Genomic DNA, 25722 nt, shown 5'->3' on the forward strand with positions numbered 1-25722 from the left:
TCTGGGATGTCTACATCACATATCCCAGAAGGCTGCAGGAGTGGCAAAATAGAGAGGCTTATGGGCAGACCCAGAGGTGGGTATTTGGTGGCGGTCTGTCTGAACCTAGAAGAGACAGCCAGCTCCTGATGGCTGAGTGGAGGAAGATGGTGGCATGTGACCCGGCCTGTCTCAGCAGAACAGTGGCCGTCAGCAGGACAACATTGGAATCTTTGGGTGGGTGAGTATGTTTGGGGACTGAATTTCCTTGTTAAAGTGTATCTAAACCCATGAACAAAAAGATAGAGAAGCCTTGGTTGATGCAGTTCCTCTATAGATAAAGTACAGTAAGTGACCATAGGCACTCTAGGACTGGAAGTATGTTACTAGCAGCAGCATCACCCGGTGAAAATAAGGGAAAAAAAATAGCCTGGAACAAAAGTAAAAATAATGCAGCCACCACATTTGAAAACTTGTTAGCTGCAACATATTACATGTTTTGGGGTTTAGATGCACTTTAATCAAAGTAATTATCCAAAAAAAGGAAATGTAACATTACACATACAGACAGGGCTTGTGTTATCTGAGAGAAAACCCAGTTGTATTCTGGTGGTCATGATTAATGGAAAAAGAATGACCAAACAAAATCCAACATGATATGCCCAATCTATGCATTTGCTAGACTGCTTATGAGTCCCTCTGGTGTACACATACCTATTTGTTTGCTGCGTCTGCTATTTCACTCTCATCATTTATATGAATATAACAGAGTGGTAGTTAAATCTGTTTTAAATCATAAGGAATTGATCAGAATATTGGTTTCTGTTTATTGACTTTAAACCACTGCCAAGCATCTATGCTGTTTTATTAAGGCTTTAACTGCTAGTAAATTTTTATCTTATGCTATAGATTGGAGTTTAATGTTTACTAAACACAAAATATCGTTCATATTACATCGCTGTGCCAAATTGTGAAGATCATATCTCACCAAGAACATGGATTATATTTATGGTAATTTCCTGACTGGTTTGAAATATCTGACATAATATAGATTCTCTTAATCATGCCATTAGTGGTTAAATAAGAGAATTTAGTAAAAATGTATTTCCTCTGAGCAGCAGAAACATTATTCCTGCCTGTGCTGCAGCTGCTATATCTGAAGATTAGGCACTTACTATCCCTCAGGGAGATTACTGTCTGTGCCAGCTGAATTCGTTTTTATACTGCTAGCGATTTATTAGATTGTGTTGCTCTTAAGTGTGATAATAGGCCTTATGCTTAGTAAGGTTTAGAGACTTCTAGTGCATTAATATTTTATAGCAATGACAGGCAAGACACATTTTGTTTACCTAACAAGACAAGCCAAGTTACAGCTGTATTTGACATAAGCATTTCTAGCTTGCGGGAAAGCTGCCAATTACATATTCCCTGTATTTAAAATAGCTTTTGTAATTGTAATCTAATCAGTTACATATTTGGTGCATCAAATTACAGGCGAATCAGGCTTTAAATTTTTTTTAACCTGTTTTATTATTAGGAGGCAGTCAAGCTGCTGCTGAAGACAGCATTGAATTCCATTATTCTAATGATGATTTGTAGCTGAACAAAGGAACCTTTTATCTTTGGCACTGTAATATACTAGATTGGGTGTATCTATTATTCACTTATTGAGCTGTGTTCATGGTGGCACCAGTTCTCTTTAGCTTCAAGATGTTCTGCTTGTACTCGCCTCTATGACAAGAGAAATGCTTTCTGCGCTAATGTCTACCCTTTTTAAAAATAATGACATTGCTGCTATGGGTGCTCACTGACACAAATAGTTTGTGCAGGCAAAATAAATGCCTCTAATTATTCTGTGATATTTTTTTTCGCCCTGTTTCTTTACATTCCGGCTAAGCTATGATACAAATTCTACTCAGATTCTTCCCAGACAGAAAAAATACTGTAGATCAAAGGGTAAAGTTCTTCATATCGATTCCCAGTGACTGAAAATTCATTCAGTGGCTCTGGCTCTGAGATGCCTTCCTTGAGGTTTTATAGCTATCATAAAAAGAAAACATCCATTCAGCACTGCTGACTTTAGATACATCATCTAGATTTAATAACCAATAAAAGAAGAAAAATCTGCACCACTCTGTTTTATATATGAACTGGAGACTCTTGGATATTCTAAAAGCTAATGCAATGTCTATAAAGAGCTATAGGAATTTTGTACTCTACAGGATTATATTGCAGAATATATACCAATTGTAAGTAAGAAACATGCAGATGTTTTCTCTTCTTACGTGGACTAAAATCACACATTTTCAGAGTAAATAAAGTGCCTTTTAGGTATGTTTCTTGCATGAAGGCATAGCCTGTCTGAACTAAACCAAATGTGACACTTTTTAAACACCCTTTAAAACACTGTCTCTTATGGGTACAATACAGCATTATAACACACACATGGCTACTGCCTGCATGCATAGCGCCTCTGGTTCTAAGATCCCAACCTTTTCTATCTGAAAACATAAGGGAAATATATGCAGCAATAAACATGTCTCCTCTAATTATACATGCCTTGAGACCAAACATTCTAATTATGCATACCCCTCCCTGATCATCCAAAAATAAATTATTCATACCCTGGATCCTTGCTGCAGTCTTCCTAAGGTTTTGCTTGGGGGAATAGTTATATAAAAGCCCTGTATAATCTGACTGCAAGCAATGTTTAAAAAATCCAAAACTTGAATTAAAGCTTATCTAAATGCAAAAATAATAAAGTAATGTTTCTCATCTCACCAGTTAGATGTTGTGGCTGCATTAGTTTTCTTTTGTCAAGCTTTATTTCCTTTATTTTCACCTCATGATTCTGCTGGTAACAGATTTTCAGTCCTATCACCTACCTTACAAGATTTCTGGCAAGATCACAAATAAAACAAAATGTTTTCAATTATGTATTTCACACACTAAAAGGAACCAAATAAGATACTTTTATTGTTAGGCTTCACATACCCTTTAAAGTCCTTTTCCACCTTTGTAGGTAATTTGCATTTATTGTGGTAATGCAGAGTTGCAGTGATGATGTATATGTGTGCCCAATTTCGTGACTCATATTGCTGGCTTTCTTCATTTTTATATGTACCTTTTTATTAGGCCTGAATCCTAGAAATTAAAAATTGTATCCACAGAATACTCAGTATGACGCCGGGGTCGGATTGTAGAGCAGTATATTTAGGGTGCATGCTCATGTATTGAAGGAAATTCTTTTGGCTGATGTTATTCAACACACCCATGCTAACTAGGTTTTTATTGTGTAAGTTTCTTGACCAGTTGACTATCCTGTTTTCAGGGTGTTTATTGTACACAATGGAACAGCTGTAGAGAATGTTGTCAAAACCTGTTTAGTTAACTAAGTGAATGGCACTAAACTGTATATGAATTCAGAGCCTAAAGGGGCTGTAGGGTTCAGAGTCATGAAGAGAGGCACATAGGTGCATATATAGATTGGAAATATATGCTGGGTAGATAGAATGGGTCATCATGGAACCTTTGTCATCTGAGGTCTAGATATTTTATTTTGATTATTAATCTGTTCGACTGTTTCTGTCATCTGTTTCTTGGATCCAATTAAACGCTACTCTCTGGAAACGAACTGAGGTTTCCTGGATATTTCCTAAAGATCCAATTTTCACAACGCACATAAATATACATATGTGTATTTATATATTTATACACCCGACCATTTTCATCAATACACCTGTGATTCTGTGTAAAATGATCACTAAGTACCAGCTCTGCCTTTGCACACAATACACTGTCCTGGGGGGGGGGGTGCGCAACTATGAATAATAATGAATGGGGGAGAGAGAGCTCAGTTGTAAAATACACACATTGCTTGCAGAGGACAGAGGCAGCCGTTTCCATGTGGATATGAAGAGGGAAGGTAACAAAAAAGTAAAATTGTGTGTCCTATACAGCAACTGCATATGCCTGCTTCATGTAAACTCACAGGGTTATTCACAAAATGGTGAAGAGTTTGGAGAAGGCAGGAGAAGTGAACAATCTAGGAGAGTGGTGGCGAACCTTGGCACTCCAGCTGTTTTGGAACTACAAGTCCAATGAGTCATTGCAAGGCTCTGACAGCCACAGACATTACTCCAAGAGGCAGATGCATGTTGGGATTTGTAGTTTTGGCACAGCTGGAGTGCCAAGGTTCGCCACCACTGATCTAGGACAACACAGCTGAACTTGAAAGTGAGTTGAATTGGAGAATTTTTCTGAATCGGCTATTTTGGCCTAAATTGTTCACTTCGCCTGCCTTCTTCAAACTCTTCACCCTTTTGTGAATAACCCTGTCGGTGTACATTGCTGGCATATGTTTTTTAAAATACCTCAGCAAAGGTAGAAATGGGCTTTAAGCTAAATTGAGAGGGGTTTCTATTTTTATTTTGTTGTTGTTGTTTCATTATTAGTTGAATCAGTGTTACAACTTTTGCCTTGATTTGCTCTTTGTGTTCTTAATTCCTGCTATAAGGTCTAAAACTCAATAACATCAGGTCTCATATATACAATAGGATAATAAGAAGGGTAAGAAGGAAGAAGGATTACATGTTTCTAGGGAAGGCTACATTTTATAAGCTAAGACCAGAAGGTTGCTATGGCTGACATGGTCCCCCATCTTCGGACTCTGATAAAGCAAAAGTGCACAAAAAGGCAAACAAAGAAGTGGTAACCAGTATTGCCTGTTGTCTACCTGCAGGTGATCTTTTTCCATTATTGACTTACCATACCTTGTTTTGTGTAGACATGGTCATACAGACACAGAGGTGGTGACAGAGCTTTCTGTGCAATTCAATGTTAAAACAATGTTATTTGCAACATCATGCCATGTCTTTAGTTCATTTTGTATCATTGTATGTGTTTAATAGTTCTACGCAGGTTAATTTGTTATTGAATACAGTGGTGTTATGTGTATCATTAGTTAGTTGCTTTAGAAAATGTCACAAGTAAGCCTGATGTACTTTGATGTATGTGGATCAATAAAGTGTGTGCTCCAGATTTATTTAATGATGGGGGAGAAGGCTGGAGTCGTGAGCTAGTAAAGTGACATCAGGTCCATTTTTTAATAAAAAGGATATGTGTATACATGTTTTAAAGGGGATTTGTTTAGGCTGTCAATAACTGGTTACTACGGTATCTAGTCAAAACCTTCATATTTTATGGATGTATTAGCAAAGAAAATAACGTCATAACTAAACTGCCTTTACAAATTGTTCTAATAAAAACTTTGATGGTTGCTCTTTTTTTTCAAAGATTTTCTATTATAAAACAAAGACCTTTTATTTATCCTGCCTGATATTCATTCTAGAAATCAAGTGTGCATGCTTACATTTGTCCCCATGGTATTATAAAAAAAATGTTAATTATTATTAGCACTCTTTGCAGCTTTACTTGCACTATACTGTACATTTATTTGGATTATGAGATTTAAATTATTTAAATCCATATTTACACAAGATGTAAGAGTTGTCATAAGATGACTGTTAGAGACTCTTGTAATGGATATCTCCAGAGAGAGACATGATTAGCTTTTCATATAAAATTCTATGTTATTCTGTTACAAAAACTCTACCTCAGAGAGTGGTAAGGGCTAGTTTAAATGTACATTAGCTTTGGCATAAATGTCAGTTGTAAAAATATTTGCTTAATACGTTGTAGCCATTTTGGTCTTCATATTATGAAAGATGTTTGTTTCATTCTTTAATAGAGGATGAATATAAGAAATAAGTAATCTTTTCATCTTTGGGAAGCAGGGACTAAAGAGAGAGAGCCTACATTTATACTGCCAGAGATTACACAGAAGTAACATTTAGCATAATTTGTGTTTGAGTAGAGGATGGAAAGTCATTTTTATTGCTCTTTAGTGTGGATTCCAAGTAGCCTCCAGGCATTCCTCCTACATTGACCTCCTAGTGAACTTGTTTTTCCTATACATAGTAAAAGCAGATAAAGGAATTGAAACTTCCACTTTTCATTGGGGTGTTTCCTCAGTGCGCAGTACATACAATTACAGCAGAGCCCAGACCTGAGTGATCAGCCCTTACCAGCTACACAACACATGATGACTCAGAACTCTCACCAGCTGCTCATGGGATAGGTGAGCATCTGTCCTTCACTATGTGCTATAAAACACATGGGGAGATTGAATTGTTCCCTGTTGCTGCTGGGTATAACAGGAAAACACAAATGCCTTCTCTGTTCCAGCGCCTTTCAGAGTTTTTCACTCTAATTCTGACAGGTCCCCAGTGCACACATATTGTGCATTCAGTATAGCCCACACCCTGGTAAATACATTCTTTTATAATTATTGTCTTCTTCTTGACCATACACTGTTCCCTCAGCAGCATGCACATTGCAACACACTTTCTGCACCCTGGTTTTTCACCTTTCCCCAAGTGCCTGCACTTACTACTGTCACAGGTTTTCCCACATTGTCAGCATTAGCATATTGGGCTATCTCTCTCCACCATCTGTATGGTACACAGTCTGGCACACCTCCCTCATAACAATTTCTGATAGCTACCCCACATTTAAAAACTAGGTTCTTTAGCATCCTCCATCCACACTTTCTTTTCCTTCAGCCTCCTTCTACACTATGATCTCTGGCACCTTTCTCTTATTTTCCATGGTATATTCTCTGGCAGTTCCCTCTCCCACCATCCACTCTACACCCTCTGGCTGCTCTCCTCCTACCATCAGTACTGCATTCTATCTTGGTTCTTCTTGTCTGTAGTAGTTTCTTTTGCAAGTATTCCCCACCCTTACAACGACTGCATATGATCATACTGCATTACAACCCAATCTCTCACTTTTAGATCCCTTTGTTTTGAACAGGACCCTGTGGCTGCCTCCTTGTCGCTGTATTTATGTTCTAATTTTTTGGGCATTCTCTGCTACCTGTTCTCTATGATGCTTTCCTTTCAGTTGTATCTTGCCTCAGAACACTGTCCATTGGCTACAATAAAGGAGACACACTCCCAAGAAAATATCAAATGCCACTAGATGGGACTTAGAACATAGGGGATCCTGCAGGTGCCAATCCCTGCCCCTTCCCATTAAGCACCACCCCTTTTAGTATGTCCCACCTATTGTCAGAAGTGTGTCATGTTTGATTTAAACAACTGCACCCCAACTTTACACATTAGGAGAAAGAATATGAGGGATTATTCCTCCCTCAGTAGAGAGAAATCTAAGTAGAAGGGGAGACAAGGTGCTGGACCCATTTTGATTTTATTTATAGGAGAAAGGTCTTTAGTTCAACCCAAACTCTCCAGAAAGCAGAGGCCCTTCTAGTAAAGAGGTAATCTGGCTTAAAAATGTAGTTGAACCAGTTATCAAATACACATGTGCCACACATTTATCAAGAGTCCAGAACTGTATTTTATTAATTCACAAATTTAAAAAAGATAACAGAAAACAGCCAACAGGTTTCCGGGGCCAAGCATTCCCACTTCATTAGGGCTAATGAAAAATACAATAAATGAATAATATCCATAAGGGGTATAGAGAAGGATTAAAAAATAAAATGTCTAATAGCCATTTCAAAATGAAACCCCCAATTCTTGAAATGTCCATTAGAGGGGCTTAGACTTTTATTTAGATAAAACTAAATTTAGTTTCCAAACTATTCAAATTACAAAGCAGAATTGTTTCATGAAAAAAACAGGATATGATATCTAAAAAACATCAATATATCTAATCTGAGTACATGAACTAGAATAATTATAATTACATAGGACACAGACTATTTAAAAATACAAAGTTTCATAAGTTAAAAAAATGTCAGATGCCAGTACCCTCATTTGTCCACATATCCTTTACTTGACAGTATTTCTCTCTATAGAAAACAGGACAATGATCACATCACATAACAGAAATGTCAGATAATCAGCACATTTTTCTAAACAGAATATTGTGGAAGATGTTACAACTTTATTATAATTAATGTTGTAGCCAATAAAAGGAAGCAAACATTTACCAGTGATGAAGAAGCAGAAAGGGACATACCTTCTATTCTATAGCTATTCAAATTAAGATACCTAATGCTAGCAACTCTTTAAAAAAATGTTTTTGTGATAATAACCCCTCTGGGTCGCCCATTAAAATCTAGATATTAAATAGAAGATTCTTGGTGGAGGCTAGTAACCTCATGTATTAGCATCCTTATACTTTATGAATAATGGGATGTCCAATGGCTCACCCTGCCAGGTGAAAATAAGATTATCTCCTGTAAAATTTAATCTGTGGGACAAAAAGGTTGAATTAACCTGCTTATTAGGTTTCAAGGGTTCGGAGTTAAGGAAACGAGAGTGTGTGTGTGTAATATTCAAGTATAAAGATGCAAAGTCTAAGTCAGTGACAGTTGGACCAGTAGATATGTTTGAGACTGCTTAGCAGATCTGACATGTCTTTAAGATAAGATAGTGTTAGATAGCATTGCAGGTGGTGGTCACTAAATTGTGAAAGGTTGGATGTGAAGGAAGTCCTACTTGAAATTATCGGATGGCCTGGTGGTTTTGAATAAGGATCTGTGAACTTTTTGGAGCTGATAAAAGTGTGAAATATCTGTTTTTTTTGTGATCAAGAATCCTTTTTCGTTTTTGATGCCCCTACCGAAAACCATGCTCAGTAAATAAAACATATTATCTATAAAAAATCTTGGTGGGGTCAAAGTCCAATTTTTTTAGTATGTCTTATTGACTAAAACCCTCTTGGCTTTGAGCATATAAACATTTCCATTTTGGAAGACTATACCCCCACCTTTATTGGTGTTTTTGATCACAATGTTTGGATCGGCATTTAGAGTTTTTAGAGCTTCTTTTTCACTCTTGGTTAGATTGTGCACTGGTAGTTAATTTTGTGTTAGTAAATTGTTGAATTATTTCATCACTGCTGCTTGAAATGTTGATGGAAAATTTCCTTTCCAATGAATGGGAGGTGGAATGGGGTTTAAAATCTGAAGGGAGGATGCTCATCTAGTAAAATCAGAAACTTGGAGTTTTTTTGTTTGTGAAGTACCTTTGTAATATTAGTTTTCTCTGTTGCACGAAACGTAAAATAAATTTAGTTTAACCGTCAGACAGTATTTAAGTGATCAGATCAGATAAGGATTTAAAAGGAAGAGCAGCAAAGAGAAGGGAAACTACCATGGATTACAGTAAGGCACACATTACAGTATTGTTTTATGTTAAAAAATCTGGGGGTTTAATGTCACTTTAAGTCTATAGAATTATTTGTTTTAAGGTGAAAAAGCATAATGATTGGGGCAAATCAGTTAACATCTCTATCCTAAGATTTTGTGCTTCAGCTTTGCAAACTGCTGGAATGTGATACTAAATTCTAATTACTTGAGAACTCGGCAAAAAAAGAGATAGATGGGGCTTTTAAGGTGTCAAAAAATGCAATTAGGGATAATACAACATAGTAATGACAAAATTACATAATAAAATGACATTTATTTATTAAAAGATTACAAGATCCACATGATAAAAATATACCCGCCAGTATCCATGATCAAACAGCATAAGACCTCCCTGGACTCTGTACATGTGCATGATGCATGCATAATAGATACAATGAACTTATTTTAAACAATTACATAATAATAAATAATTTTATACAAATAGTCATAATCAAAAGTAAGATATACTGCAAGTCTGTACTGCGCCCAGCCTTCTATGCATTTCGCCGAAGCTTCATCAGGAAGTCGGAGGTAGCATAAATACCATAAGTGGGACATTAGTGGTGAGTGGATCCGCACAGTCGGGGAGTCATCCCCAGAAACAGTCAAGGACAACAGAGAGGATGGAGAGAGAGCCGACGGCGATCAAATATGAGAAGCGCAATCTCTGCCTCAGGATATACATCAAAACGCCAGCTTCCTTAAATCGATCCCAGCCATAGCTCCCCTCTCTCTGTATAGATTCCCGCCGCATTAACACACGCCGCCCAACATCGGCGTGTGACCATGCAGCTAGGGTCTTACTTGAGAACTCATTGAATTGTTATAGCTCAATGTATTACATGGTGACGTAACATGCAGCAGCAGTTTTATACAAAATAATGTTTGTCATGCCTTTGGATACTGCACATTTTGTGGGCTGGATTCATGGGGAATGTTCACTTTGCAAAGTTATGGTCCACTTATGGTGATGCTGTGTTCCCTATTATTACCCAGTCATGTCCAAGGTAAATTAAGTTCCATCTGAGGGCAAATGTCCTACTCCTTGACTGGCTAACACAGAAGTAATTTAGAGGGCAGGGACACATACTACACATCATATTACTGGAGTTGGGAGAGCCTTTCCTCTTTAGAGGGGACATACTATGCAAGCTGGGGTCTTATATAGGCTGGGAGTGTTTGGTGCAGATATGGGGATATGAGGGTTTGGGTTTATTTATAATGTTGATGAAGTGGTGAGAGTTAAAAGAGTTGGGGATTTTATGTTTAAAGCATTTGGTATAAGATTGAAGCTGTGGAACCCTGGCTCATATCTTGCACAGGAGCTCAGATATGAAGCTATACTTTTGACATACACATGTTTATGATAAAAGTCTCCTGCACCAGCATTATCTTAAACTGACAAAATCCAAGTCAACCAGTAAACCTTTTCAAGTGAGATCTATTGATAAGCTGTCTGTTGAGAGCCGAAGTACATGAAAAGCACCCTTGCCTGATCGCGCTGAAATTGGCAGGATCAGACAATCATCATCTAGAAAAATCTATTAAAATAAGGCAACAGTATCTAGTGTATTTAACATATGTACATTGGTGGGGTAAAATCTGCAAATTTAAAATGAAGCTTTTTTTGAAGGAAGTTAAATTAGTGATAAATCATTGTATACTTCTTAAGTGTTACTGGCGGGAAGAATTCCCTGATCATTTACACAGGCTGAAACATAAAGCAGGACACTTCTCTTTCCATTGCTTTAATAACAGGGAATCCAGTGCAGGGGCGTCCCGAGGTCGAGTGTCACCCGGTCTCTAGGTCTCTGATGTCACGCACGTGCGCGATGACGACATCGCCCATGCACGACCATCTGATGATGCCTGCCGGCAGCCATCTTCGTGGTGGCCACCGGCAGTCACGAAGTCCTCTCTCCTGACACTGTCTGGCTCTCAGTCAGAGAGGGGGGTGACACCAAAATGACTGTCAGTGATGCCACTGATCCAGAGACAAGTAAAGTGAATCTATGTGCATAGTTACTTGGGCTATAAAACAAGATGTGACACAATGGGGCTTATTTAATAACACTGCACAAACAGCAATGATCTACAGTAATCCACAAAATCAAGATTTCTGTATAAATTGGCTTGGACAAGTGAGAACAAGGAGCATTGCCTACTGTGTTTCTAACAAGCTATTAATTCTGCCTATCTGGATGTTTGTTTATGAAGAGGACAGAACAATCCACTTTCTTCTTGTTAGTTAACTCCTTTATTTGTACCCAAACTTGCTTTGGGCAGTTCCTTTTTTTAAAAGTTTTCAAATAATATTTAAGACAGAATATATATTTTTTATGAATAAAGTGATATTTAAGTCAAAAGGTTTTTTAGTTATTTCAAATGCAGATTAAATCATTTACAATGGATACTGCGTCTTGATGTTGAAATGCTTCCTGCAGAATCAGCTGGTCCCCTGAACACTGGCCCTGATATCTTGTGTTAGAGCGACTCTTTTGTCTTGAAGGGTCCTATAGAGACATCCTTGTGTGTACTAGTAAGTTGTGTGTCTCCACAAACACACAGGAACAGCAAGGCAAATCACTTCTTTGCTCCTGCACCTCCCTCATACTTCTTACCTTCTTCCTTTTACATGCTAGTACACGGACTGCTGCTGGAGACTGCTCTGCCGTTTGGGATATTGTACAGGACAGGGAGTTCAGGGAAATGGAGCTGAGAGAGCTGGAGCTATTCAGAAAAATGATGACCATAAGTGCTTGGGCAATAATTTGAAGAAATACTTTGCTGGGCAATGTATATATGCTTGATCTGAATTCATCATTGAAAATAAGTTTGAGCATTTAATACTACATTAAAGAAGAACTCTGGGAAAATAAAAAAAACTTACCCCTGTAATGGGGCTTCTTCGTACTGCAAGAGTGAAGTGCTCATTTTGTCTAGGGGATGCAAATAAAGCAGATATGCTCACTTGATCCTTGGTCCTGCCAGGTTGCTAAACCAGTCACTGCAGCCTCTTCTCCCCCCAGGCTCTGGCGGACTGAGGGCCACTGACATCATCATGTCAAATGCAGGAACATTGACTTGCATTAGATGGGAGGACACCGAGGGACATTCCACAGCACGAGTGAAGGGCGAGAAAGGTGAGCGCTGGCCACCGTGCGACCGAGGATAGCCCCACAGGTAATTATATCTGTTTTATTCCATCCCCTTTATAAATGAGCACCTAACCCTTGCAGTGTGGAGGTAGCCCCACTGTAAGGGAAAGTTTTTATTTTCTTTAAATATGAACAAGACTTCTGTCTGACTAGTTATACTATGTGAAAGAAAAAGTACTACTATCTTATCTTCAAAGAACATTTTCTATGCACAACCTTTTATTCCAATATCACATATATCTTCATAGAGAAATGTTTTCTGGTGCCTTTGTTCTCGTTTCACACTGAATATTCAGCTCTATTATCTAATCCTGTGAAAAGCAAATGTATTAATTTTATCTGCACATGACTGGATAATTGAATTGAACATTTACACACTTTATTATGAAAAGAGTCTCAACTCCTTCGCTAAATCAGTCTAACTGTCTCTGCATTCACTCTACAAACCACGTGATTCTTTACAGATGCAATGGGACTGATTTACTAAAAGAGCAAAGACGGTTTAGTTAGTGAATAAGGTTTCCTGAATTATGGCTTTCCCAGTATCCTAGCATTCATGCATACTGCATTCACTACTTAGTTATTTTATCATTTGCAGGATAACTGTACAGTCACATAAGCTTTGGCTGTCTGGTCACTCGTTTCATAATGTCCTCTGCAGCAAAGATGATAGCTCTGTGCCTTGGCTTTATGGGTTTCTAACAGACTTGGCGTGCTCACTTTAAATAGGTGATCTGTACCAAACATAATCACCTTCTGTCCGTATAGCATGGAAAAAAATGGAAAAAAGTTGAATTAACCCTAAACTGGGACACCTCTGGTCCAATCCCAGTGTATCTCTGACAGAAATTACTGCAGCAGTGATGTAGAAACCCTATAAATTCACTTTCTTATGGCCACTTTGGCCAGGCTCTTTTCTTAGTTATCAGAATTTGGTTTTACGGAAAGACAAGGTTTTTTGAGACAGAGAACCTCTTTTTTTTTACTCAGAGTGGTTTCTCCTTTTTACCTTAATGAGGATGTTTTATTGCCTTCTCTATGTCTGGCACCCGTTCACACCAAGGAAATTATGATCCATAATCTGGATGTAGTGTGAGCCATCAAGATTTACCTTTTTGCACTGCTTGTTTTAGGCAAACTAATTCCCTTTTTCTCATTTTAGAAGGTCCTAAAAGAAGTTATCTGGCTTCCAGATCCACCATGTCTAAGTGAATTTGACAGGTTATTGTACAGGCCTATGAGTTACAAGATAAATTGTCTTGTTTTCCCAGTACAGCCCACTCCACTAGCGCAGTGAGTGTTTCTTGGGCTTTTCTTTACCAAGCCTCAGCGTCATAAATCTGTAAGACTGCGACCTGGTCTTTTGCACACACATTCTATAAATTTTACATGGTTGATATGTCCTCTTCCACAAATAGCTATTTAATGCCCTTGGTTTCCCTTGTTTGCTTTTTTTTTCTTATTGGACTGGTTTACCTGTGTTGTTTGTGTTCCCGCCCCTCAATTTGGACTGTTTTTGGACATCCCTAGGTTGCATTTTATCATCATGCTGTGTCTCTAAATGGACACTTTTGTAAATGAGAACCTTTGCAGATAGACACTGTAGATAGATCTATCTCTATACTGTATATCTATTTTAATTTCTTATTCTGTACATATTCTACTCTTCATATATATGCATTACTCAGAGATGAATGGTTTGCAAGATTTTCTAAAATACTCACACTTCTATTTTATTCTAACTCATGGCATAATTTCCAGACATGATTTATAGTATTTCAGTCTTCACGTTAGAGATATCAGTACACTGCTCTCAATATTTCTAAATTTAAGCTCTTATTAAAAAACTTTGAAGCATGCTAATCATTTTAAATCACTTGCTTAGTGATTTGGAATTATTGAACCAGTTTTATAAGCACTTGAATGGGAAGGTGATCATCAGAGAACTGCAGAAAAGAATCATTTAAAATTACTGCAGTGCTTGACATTTTTTAACAATCTCTCTTCTTGTGATCAGAACTTAGTATGTGAAATATAGTACAAGGAAGAGTAGTCAATTTTTTTATTTCAGCTTTAACTCATGCATAAATAGGAACTGGAGTTGTTTCCAAATTAACAGAAAACACATGATTATTAAAACTTATCATAAACACGGTACTCAATGTAAAATTGTAACTGCCTATGAGGGACTGGAAGAGGTTTGACTGATAAGCACAGATGAATGTGTATGCAAACTCAATGAGGGGAATCTAAATATGCTTATTTTGACCCTGGAACTGTATTAACTGGCTTATTCATATATTTATTTTCAGCTGAAGAAAAAAAAGTTTGCAATATTAGAGAAGGCAATGGAGAGATACAGAGGTCACATGTTTTAACACAGACAAAACCTGTCATTGATGGCCCTTTCACATCATGGTACACTTTTGTTTGAGCAACAACATGCTTTATTATGCATCACCGCATGCTGCATTACCACAGCCCATCAATTTTGAATAGGTGTGATGTTCTGCTGTGTGTTGTAGCGTAGGTGTAGATGCATTGGAGTGCCATTGAAAACGCAATGTCTTGCACCATGTGTTACCATGTGTTGTGCTAATGTGCATATTTTATGGTGTGAACAGGAGAAAATCTGTCTGCAGCTAATTAAAAAAGCAAAGAAAGAATACTAAATGACAGGGAACAATTAATTCATGAAAACATGAATGGGCAAAGTGAAGAAAGCTGCTAATGAAAACAATAAAAACTATAAACAGTTATGAAGTTCTTTAAAATTTTAACAGCTTTACCTTTGCATGTTTTACATATTGCATGTTATCAGAAATTGCAACCTTTTCTGCTTTTATGCATGGGTATAAAGCAGACAGCATTGCAACATGCATGACATTGTGCAGTGTCCATTGATACAACCCTGTAAACTGTACACTACACAAAGATAAGCCATCAACCCAGCCAGATAGGACTGTGAATAACATCTAAAACTAAGGCTACACAGATGATTTTTAAATATCAGAGACTGAAAATTCACCTAGTGCAAACATTGCTCCCTTATTTTACTGCAGGAGCTAGGTGAATGTTAGTAGATTAATCTCACTGGGTGTACTTGAATGGAAAAAATTTGGCCAAGAATTTCCTAAATGAGGGATTGTTGAGCAATTAATCTTCTTCTATTAAGGAGAAAAGAGGAGATTAATTGCTAATTGTTTCTGCTACGTGACTAAACTGCAGCATTGTGCAGTTGTGGGAGATCAATCGCTTTACTGAAAATCTCTTGTGAAACAGCTTACATTTAAAGTAATGTGATACAAACAAAGACATGAGATCTTTGGTAGCTTTTTTTGGTAGCTTTAGTTGAGTGTAGCTCTTGCCATTTTAGCCAGCTACAGCAGTTTATAACCATAAACCAGCAGCTTAGTCTTACACATGTTGTAGGTACTTAAAAATTGTTATATCAGTAATAGAGATTAAATCACTATACATGAAAAATCCTATACATGACAGATATATTTACACAGTAGAACATTCAGATTAGATTAAATCAGACTCCCCTTCTTTGGTCAGTACATTCATGACCAAGCTTGGTAACTCTCTGGAACTGGCACATGAGACTTTGGCTACTACTACAATTGGCAGCGAACTGACAATGCACAGAGTGAGTGGGGGGAGCGGGGAGGAGAGTGAGCTATGCTCTCTTCTATTTCGGCACCTCCATCTTGCCACTGGAGTGTGTGTGTTGCCAAAGAAAGGGGAATTACACTTCTAAATGCAACTGGTAACCTGGAGTAAAGCTAAGAGTAGCTGGTGATCAAACTGGGCTGCAGTTATTGTCCATGTATTTTGTTTTCTATGAATTGCTACAATTGCTTTTTTGTTACCTTTGTAATGTCACAATTGCCCTATTATTGTCCACATATTGTACAGACCGACTGTTTGTACTTTGTGTGTTGCTTTGACTACCTGTTTGTTGCATGTGCATTGACTTAACTGGTGATTTGTGGTCCACTACATATAATAGCAGTCTACTCACCAAGCATTGGTTTCAGGGTGGTCAAACCCACTTTTATTTAAGCAGGAGAATCGGAACAACAACATTTTCCCAGGAAAGAGGTTAGTCCAGCAAAACTCCAAACTAGAAGTACAGATGCCTTGCTGGCTTTGGGCTATGTCTGTTAACTGCACAGACTGGTCTTTTGGCATACACCACCACACAGTAACTTCCTAAACCTTTTATTAATACACTTGAAGCATAATACCTGCTGGCTTTAGATGAGTTGAACAAGTTACACAAGGAGCCCAACCACTCTCTCCCAGAGCAGGCTCTAGAGCCATAAAACCAGGACTGGATTTCTGTCAAGACTCCAGCTACTTTTGAAGCCAAAATAAACTCCCACAGCCTGGGTGGCAGATATATTGGGCCACAGACCATTCCCTGGGTCTTGCTAGTCTGTCCATCATATTGTCCTACGGTCACTGTCATAACTACTGTTTCTTTCCCATGTATTGCCATGAATATCCATTTGTCACCTGTGTATTGCCACAAATTCCTTTTTGTTTCCTGCTGTTGCATATTACCATGATTCTACATATTTTGCTCATATATTATCATACCAATATGGACAATTTTATTGGTACCCTTTCAGAAAAAAACTGAAGAATCCACAATTTTCTCTGAAATGGCTTGAAACTGACCAAAGTAATTTTGGTATCCGTCATTGTTTATTCCATATTTAATACAAATTGTAGATTCAACGGAATATTTTAATACTAAACATAAAAATGGCATGGGCAAAAATGATGGACCCTTTATCTAACATTTTGTTGTACAATCATCATAGGCAATAACTGCAAACAAATTATTTATGTAGCTCTCATTGAGTATCTGCCAACAGGTAGTTTGGTCCACACTTCTTGAGCAAACTTCTCCAGTTGTTTTGGGTTGGAAGGGTTCCTTCTCTGGACTGCATTTTTCAGCTTTTTCCATAGATTTTCAATAAGATTCAGATAAGGGCTCATAGAAAGCTACTTCAGAATAGTCCACTGTTTTTTTCTTAGTCATTCTTGGGTGCTTTCAGCTGTGTGTTTTGGGTTATTATCCTGTTGGAGGACCCATGACCTGTGACTGAGAAAGAGCTTCCTGACACTGGGCAGTACATGTTCATCCAGAGTTCATTGATAGTCTTGATATTTAATTTTTCATATTACAGATGTTGCTTTCTAGTAATATGTTGCTAAGGACTAATACTGTTTTAAATTCAGAAGCAATAAAACAAAACCCACTTTCATTGCCACTATTACAGAAATTTTTCTTATTGACATAGTGCTGTGAAATATTCATTACTCCAAGTTAATCATTTCTTCATCACATATGCAGTGTTACGCAACCCTGATACTGCATCTTGAGAACTTTATGTTATGTATGTATTACGCTATATTATTAATGTATAATAAAGCTAACTGACTATTCTATTAAATTCTATTCTATTGGGGGGCGTGGCCTGGACGTTATGGTGGACGGCCGCACTTAGACAGCGCTCCTCACTTACCCTCTGCATCCGCACCCATCCGACGACCCACGCCCCTTTGCTGACCATGACAAGTAAAAGGAGCACCTCCACGAGACACCCGAACACCCCTAGAACTCGTAGGGGTGCACTGGATCTTTACCTCCGCGATCGGAGTTTGACCGAACGGGCCGCATCCAACATGGCGCCGGATGGCGTCCGCTCCGCCGGCTCTCCCAGAGGTATGCCTCGTCCCACCCCGATCCCCTCAGACACAATCGGCCCCCCTCAGATCTCTGCCGACCAAAGCAGACCTGCAGGCGTTTGTCTCACACGTGGAGGGGATGCATAAGCAGGCTATTGCAGACGTCAAGGCTGACACTGCTCACCTGGGGCAGAGGGTGGAAACACTGGAATTACAATATACAGGAGCCCTGGACACTATCTCCCTTCTCAAAGATAAAATCTTTAAGCAGGACTCTATCATTGCTGACTTATCAAACCAATTGGATGACTTTGAGAACAGAAACCGTCGCTCTAATATACGATTGCGGGGACTGCCAGAGGCGACTAGGCCTCAGGACCTTCTACCCACAGTGACGGGTATCTTCAATCAGATACTGGATAGATCGGTCTCCACGCACATTGAAATAGGCCAAGTCCACAGAGCCCTGCGCCCGCCAAACCAAGATCCTGACAAACCCAGAGATGTCATCTGTAAACTGCATAAATATTCTGAGAAAGAATCCATTATGCACCGCATGCGTACCCGCTCCAATGTACTCCCCTTCCTCTAAATCTAAGGGGGTCGCAATAGCATTTCACAAAAACTGCCACTTTAACCTCCAGGATCAATACTCAGATCCTAACGGACGATTTCTGTTCGTTAAGGGACTGATAGAGGGGACGATGGTCACGCTAGCTATGATTTATGCTCCAAACTCCCAACAGTTGTCTTTTTTTGATACGGTTCTCCCCAAACTCCACTCTTTCAAGGAGGGGGTATTACTGCTGGGTGGGGGCTTTAATTTTTGCCCAGATCCTTCCCTGGACACGTCGACATGGCGCACTTCCCATTCCTTTGCTGCCCTGAAGCACTTCAGGAAAGCATTGCAGAACCTGTCCCTTGTAAATGGATGGCGAGCATTGCATGCCAATGACAGGGATTACAGTTATTACTTAGCTGTCCATGGCACATACTCTCGTATTGATCTGCTGTTCATTGACCAATATCATTTAGATAACACTCTTGACGCCACTATTGGCTCAATTACGATTTCGGATCATGCGGCTATAGCTCTGACTGTCTCTCTGCCGGGCTTATTACAACGGGAATGGACATGGCGCTTAAATGAGTCGCTCTTGGATGACATCTCGATAAGGGGGTCGGTTGCATCAGCGATTTCAGAGTATTTTAACGCCTCTCTGCTGGCGAGATTGTGGTGAGATGGGCACTCACTTACATATATGGTGGGACTGTCCCAAGATCAGGCCTTTTTGGCGGGAAATACAATCCCGGATTAAGACTCTCTTGGGGGTGGAGATGCCTTTCCTCCCAGCCCCATATCTCCTGCAATCGGTTCCTCCTTCTATAACTAAATACCGAACTAGTCTTCTCCCCCATCTCCTGAATGCGGCAAAACGTTTAATCCCCCGCCACTGGAAGAAGACATCTATACCCACGGTGGAGGAGTGGAGCGGACTGGTCTCGGATATCCAGGGCTCCGAGGAATGGTTAGCTACAGGTAATGAAAACTATGCACAACATTACTCTGTCTGGGCCACAAGGATCCATCACAAAATGAGCTCTGGTGCCACCGGGGGGCAATAGAAATTAAAAAGTATGAAGTAAACAGTATGGAGGTTTTGTAGCCTTGACAATTACTGCGGTATGTCACACGATGCATGGTGAATTGTGAATATAACTTTGTGTTACATACAGCCAAAAAGGGATGTTCTATAGATTACCCTTGTTTGTTTGTAATAGACACGATCCTTGTTCCTCCCCTGAACCCCACCCTCCCCACCCATCTTCCCTTCCCTACTTCCTCCCCTCCCACCATCCCCCTTATTTCCCACCCTTCCCCTCTCCCATCCCAGACGGGAAAATTACTTTGTCACTGCCCGTTGGCGACCGGAAGTCCGCTAGCGAAGGCATATGGTTTGAGCCAGATGGCACTATGCTGTATTCCCATCTCGATCCCTATTGTATCTCTTAGCTTGAACATCTTCCCTTCCTTACTTCCTCCCCTCCCACCATCCCCCTTATTTCCCACCCTTCCCCTCTCCCATCCCAGACGGGAAAATTACTTTGTCACTGCCCGTTGGCGACCGGAAGTCCGCTAGCGAAGGCATATGGTTTGAGCCAGATGGCACTATGCTGTATTCCCATCTCGATCCCTATTGTATCTCTTAGCTTGACCCTGGTATACCAACTGTTACCCCTCGTTCACACCTGAACGTTTTGTAGCGCGTTCTACGCTCGAAGAACGCTCTACAAAACGCTCAAAAATATAAATTGCATTGGAGTCAATGGACTCGTTCCCACCTTGCCGTATTTCCGCCCGTCCCGAACGCGCTACAAAACGGCCCACGCCTGAAAAGGTCCCGGGACTACTTTGGGCCGTTTTGTAGGGCGTTTTCCATTGGGATACTGCCAAGTAGCCTTTGTAATCGCGCGACGGCCGCGCAACTTTTTTACCGCGAATCGCGGTAAAAAAACCGCGTGACGGTCGCGCGACAGACGCGCATATTACAATACGCCTAGGTGTGAATGGGGGCTTATGGTTTCTTTGTTTGTCATGTAAATTTGGAAACTTGGCAATAAATAAAGATTATACAAAAAAATTATATTCTATTATGTAATCTTTGCAGTGTTTACTATCACAATATTCTGGTGCAAATAATTTACAACCCCGATTGTTATGTCAAAGAACTCCTATTTTAGTTATTTTCCTTATCACATGCAGAGTCTTTGGAAAAATGAATTAAATAAATATCTATTTAAAGCTGCAGTATACATACAGAATGACAGCGAGTCATTGAATAGCTGGGCAAAAGAAGCAAATACTGTCTGACTGCACTGCAGTTCACTAAAAAGCATGCTACAAGTGACAAGTAAATACTGCAGGCAAACACCATGAAACTAATACATCTTCACAGCAACCAGTTGAGACTTTATATTTAGGATTCTTCATTTGTAAGTGCACCTTAACCCTTAGAAACTCTAATTTCCTTTTTGGTACTTGAAAGTAAACAAACTACCGCATTGAAGGTATAATTCCACAGCTGAGTAAAGTTTCAGCAATAAATACATTATAAACACAATAAAGGATTCACGCATTTGTTTTTCAACTCTCCTATATATTTCTCCTCTGTAAATATTGTTATTGTGTCAATGTCTTTTCTAATTAATTGCAGATTGTGCTCTTTTCTCTGGTCTGCAAAGCATATCACCATACATGTTTCTTTCCCTTCTTTTCTCATCTCTAGTATTGCAAAGGCTTCTTCTATCCCTGTCATATGCATACCTAAAAAGTTAGTAATGCAATTAATTATGAGTCTCTTAAAGGGGACCTTTTTGTACTTTACAAGTCTGCATGATTATTTCCTGACATATCATAATATACATCAAAAGTTTATTTGTTCAAAACATATGTACTTTTCATCAACAAAAAGCAGTTCTTTTGTTCCAGCATGTGCCTTTGCCCAGGCTGAGATGATTAAATCAGTCTTTTGCAGGCAGGAGGAAGGATTTCCTCAGTCTCATCTCCTCAAGTGATCAGACCAGGGGCTGATCTTTGGCTTGCACCTATGAACACAGCCTAGAACTGCACAGGCACCATAATTTACATGACCGTGCAATCTCTGAGCCAGCATCTCAGCTGACTCTACCCTAAATGCCGGAACCCCTGCTGAATACCTTTAATGATGCCTGAACAAAGATGGCACCATCCTTATGGACGAAAAAAAAGCAGAAGTCATTGCCGGAGGAGTGCTGTAATCTCTGTCAGGGGTAATAAATACCCATACATTTTACACTTACATATTACTTAGAATGGCTGCAGTAATTAATGTATTCAATGTTAGTTCCTCTTCAGTTTTGCATAAATGCCAAAGTGTCATATTTCTGACCACAATCTCACAATAAATCTGTGTGAATGTGCTGCTGTTGGAAATTGGGCTAAAACACTGAGCATCTGCACAATTTCTGCTAACTATTTGTTCTATATTAAATTGCAGTTACAATCTTTTTTTCTGATAGATATGTGAGTATAATTATATTAAATGTCTTTAATTGATTTTAAAGATAGAGATCTACATTTTCTAGAACTCATTTTTAGCATCTAAACACAAGGGTATTATTGCTTGAATAGATATTTAACACTATTCAGAGATCAGGGAAACAATAATGGCATGCGGCCAATGTTCTAAAGCGTGTATATTGTCTTAAATAAAATCAGGGCACTGATGTAACAAGTCAGCAGTGGCCACAGCATGACAAACAAATTACAAAACAGCAGATGTGGCACAAATTAAGATGTATTTAGCACTCCAGCACATGAAATGTGTGAAAGACTTCTGTACCTCTCCTTTGTTAGCTTGATGTAGTGCACATTAGACTGTTGGTAAGATGAAACCTTCCAGCAATTAGAGGTGGAAATAGCAAGGATACAAATGTATACAGGTCCCAGTAGGCCATAAATGTCTGCATTTACAAAGGCCGATCTTTATGACAGTAAAACAAACTTCCAATTGCTTTGCTGTGTTTTATGTTCTTTCATACTAAACACTGGAAACTATTTACTGCCTGTCTGTGATTCTTACATGTTTTATTCATAGGTGAAATAGGGACTAAAAATTTACACATATTATTTTACTCCATGCACTGTATTCATCATTGATGATATGATATTTTAAACATCCAACCAACCAACACTGTTTTAAAGGCCAATCCACCTAGACTGGTTTTAGTTTTGAATAGAAGAGAGAAGGTTAGAAGGTTAGAACCTCTATCATGCGATTTTCTTCTCACTCTGTGTCTTGGTGATAGCAAAAGAAATGAGGGAAACATGAGTCACTGGGTCAAGAGGCTCTAACCTGTCTCTACTCTCTCTCTCTATATATATATGTTTTTTGTTGCGGTCTGTATTGACATTACAAATGTTTCCCATCACTTTTTGTCCTTCTGACTCCTTGTCACTGGAAACAGAAATAAAAATATATTTATTCAATGAAGCCAACAAAAAACAAAAACAAAGAGAGGCTAACCCTTCTCTACTATATCCAAAACAAAACAAAAAAACTGTTGGCTGTAGTTGGACTTTAGGTTCTGGGTGGTTTCAATGCAGAGACTTTTGGGTACCCAATACCTTTGAATAATGGTGATTAAAGTGACACTAAACTCTCAGTAGTTAACCCTCAAAAATTCATTTAATGGATTTTGGTTTTAATCCAAGCTTTTTTTGAAGTGGTTTGTTTTTTAGAATTGTTTCAATTTATTTCAGAAGCCCTCCTTGTTTGCTGCTGGACCAGTGGCATAACAATTGCCATAGCGATCCAAGCGGCTACTATGGGGCCAGGGGGACAGGGGGGCCCGGCCAGGATATCTTCCTAATGCTGTGTGGGCCGCCTGAGTCACTATGGCCCATCTCAGGCTGCTGGCAGCAGCGTCTTCCTTCTCGCAGCCGTTGTGAGTCGGTAACAGCTGTGGAGGAAGAATGTACTGGGCCCGGCGTCAGAAGCGGAGGAGGAGGCGGGCCCGATGAAAGAATGGGTATGGTTTGGACCATTGGGAAGGTGCCTTTGGTCCAGGCTGTCCAATCAAAAAAAAGAAAAAGAAAACACTGAGAACATCGATCTCGATGACTCGCCAGTGACAAGCAAGCGTGGGGCAGGGAGGCTGGGAATGTGTAAGGGCTTCATAGTATCCCTGGTTACTCATTTACAAAATAGATTACAGATATTAAGTAAACATTTTGAGGGGGACCTTAGGCATAAAAATTCAAACCAGACCCCTTTGCGTGGGAAGCCCCCCACACAAAAAAAATGGCCTTGATGAGGCCCTGGTATGGTTTTTGACGGGAAGCCCACTCAGACAAAAAACAAAGGCATGGGGCGCCCCCTGACATCGATACCAAATCTACATTCAAGCATGAAGCCTGGCAGGCTAGGAAAGGTTGGGATAGTGAGCATGTGCCTCCCCTGCTCCATACCAGGCCACATTCTGTGAAGCCTCCTCCCCAGCAAGACATATTGTGCCCATGTTAATAGGGACAAGGGCCTCATCCCCACATCCAGTCCCCAAGAGGATGTGGGTGTCTATGTGAGTTAGGGGACTTTACCCACTTCAGCCGCACAATACATATATAAATGGCGTGGTCCTGAAGTGGTTATCATGGCTGCTGCTGCAGCTGGTACTGTTTCTTACAGCCATTTGTGCTTGGCTGACACATACAATGGTTCAGGCGGCTGAACCTGGTTGCTTGTATGCAGCTGGGGAGTGTGTTTCCCTTTCTACCGCTGCTGCCGGCTATACTTGTTAGCCCCTTATGTAATAGCAATAAAGTTAAGTGTAAAGAAAAATCTATAAAATGAAAGTCACATATAAAAAAAAACAATTTTTTTAAAAAAAAGTACCCCACCCCCATACAAATGCAAACACAAAATTGCAATAATAAAAAACTTACATTTAAAACTCAGAATACTGGCCTGTAAACAACAGACAATTTCCTCCTCTGCCCCGTGTGACTCTCAAGCAGCGTCAGTAAGACCCGCCTCTAGCGTATTTTGTCATTACAACTGTCAAAGGACGGCAGGTCTCAGGCTTTACATTTGCTAAGAGAGCACTGGTTGACTGTCAAATACAGTCAATAATTTAGGTGAGTGCACAACCATTGGGGGGTTCTCACGAGGAAAAGAGTCATCTATCTTTGGAGCGTAGATTGGTGTTATATGGTTTATATTAGACATGTGCACCGGCCAAAAATTTGTTTAGTTTCGTTTTGTTTTGATTCCAATTTTGCGTTATTTCGTTTTTCGGGATTCGGGTCCGAAATTCAATTCGTTTCGGGATTCTGACTAAATTTGTTAGCGGTAGTCTGTATGAAATTTAATTTAGTTTGTTGGACGAAATTTCGTTGCAGCAAAGTGACATTTGAGGGGGACAACATTTTTTTTTCTCCAATGTCAATTGGAAAACAAACACAATTTCGTACAGACTACCGCTAACGAATTTCGGAATCGGAAATTCGGATTCTTTTGCATTCGTTATATCTGTAATTCGGAAACATCGAATCTTCGAATTTCCGAAATTTCGTCCGAATTTCGATTTGAAACAAATTGAATCGCACACAGTTTATATGAAACTGGATGTGGAACTTTTAAAGTCACTTTGGGGATTTGGTTCACATTGATTTACTATTTCAATCACTATCAGGATTGGACTAATATGATGGAATCAATGATGGATTATTAGTATGATATACACTAGAATTCACTGTATTATATACACTAATCTAAGAGTGTTGATATTCACCTACAGTATATATTACTGCTAATGAGGGTTATATTTGATATAATGTAATGTATGTTTTCATCAAATCATTCATATTTATCACTTCATTCATTTTCACTTAATACTTGTTTAAATATTAATCTATTGATTTATTTAATTTATTTACACAGTAAGGTGTGTCACTTACGACTGATAGACAAGGTTTTTAGCGCTGTGCATTTTTGCTTCACATCTCTTGCAGCATATCTGTAGTCTCTGACCATCTCTAGTAGATTGGTTGTAGTCTCTGACCATCTATTGTAGCATGCCTGCAGTTTCTGACCCTCTCTTGTAGCATTTCTATAT

The sequence above is a fragment of the Nanorana parkeri genome, unplaced genomic scaffold (genome assembly GCF_000935625.1).
Source record: "Nanorana parkeri isolate BGI_ZX_2015 unplaced genomic scaffold, ASM93562v1 scaffold40, whole genome shotgun sequence".
Lineage (NCBI taxonomy): Eukaryota > Metazoa > Chordata > Amphibia > Anura > Dicroglossidae > Nanorana > Nanorana parkeri.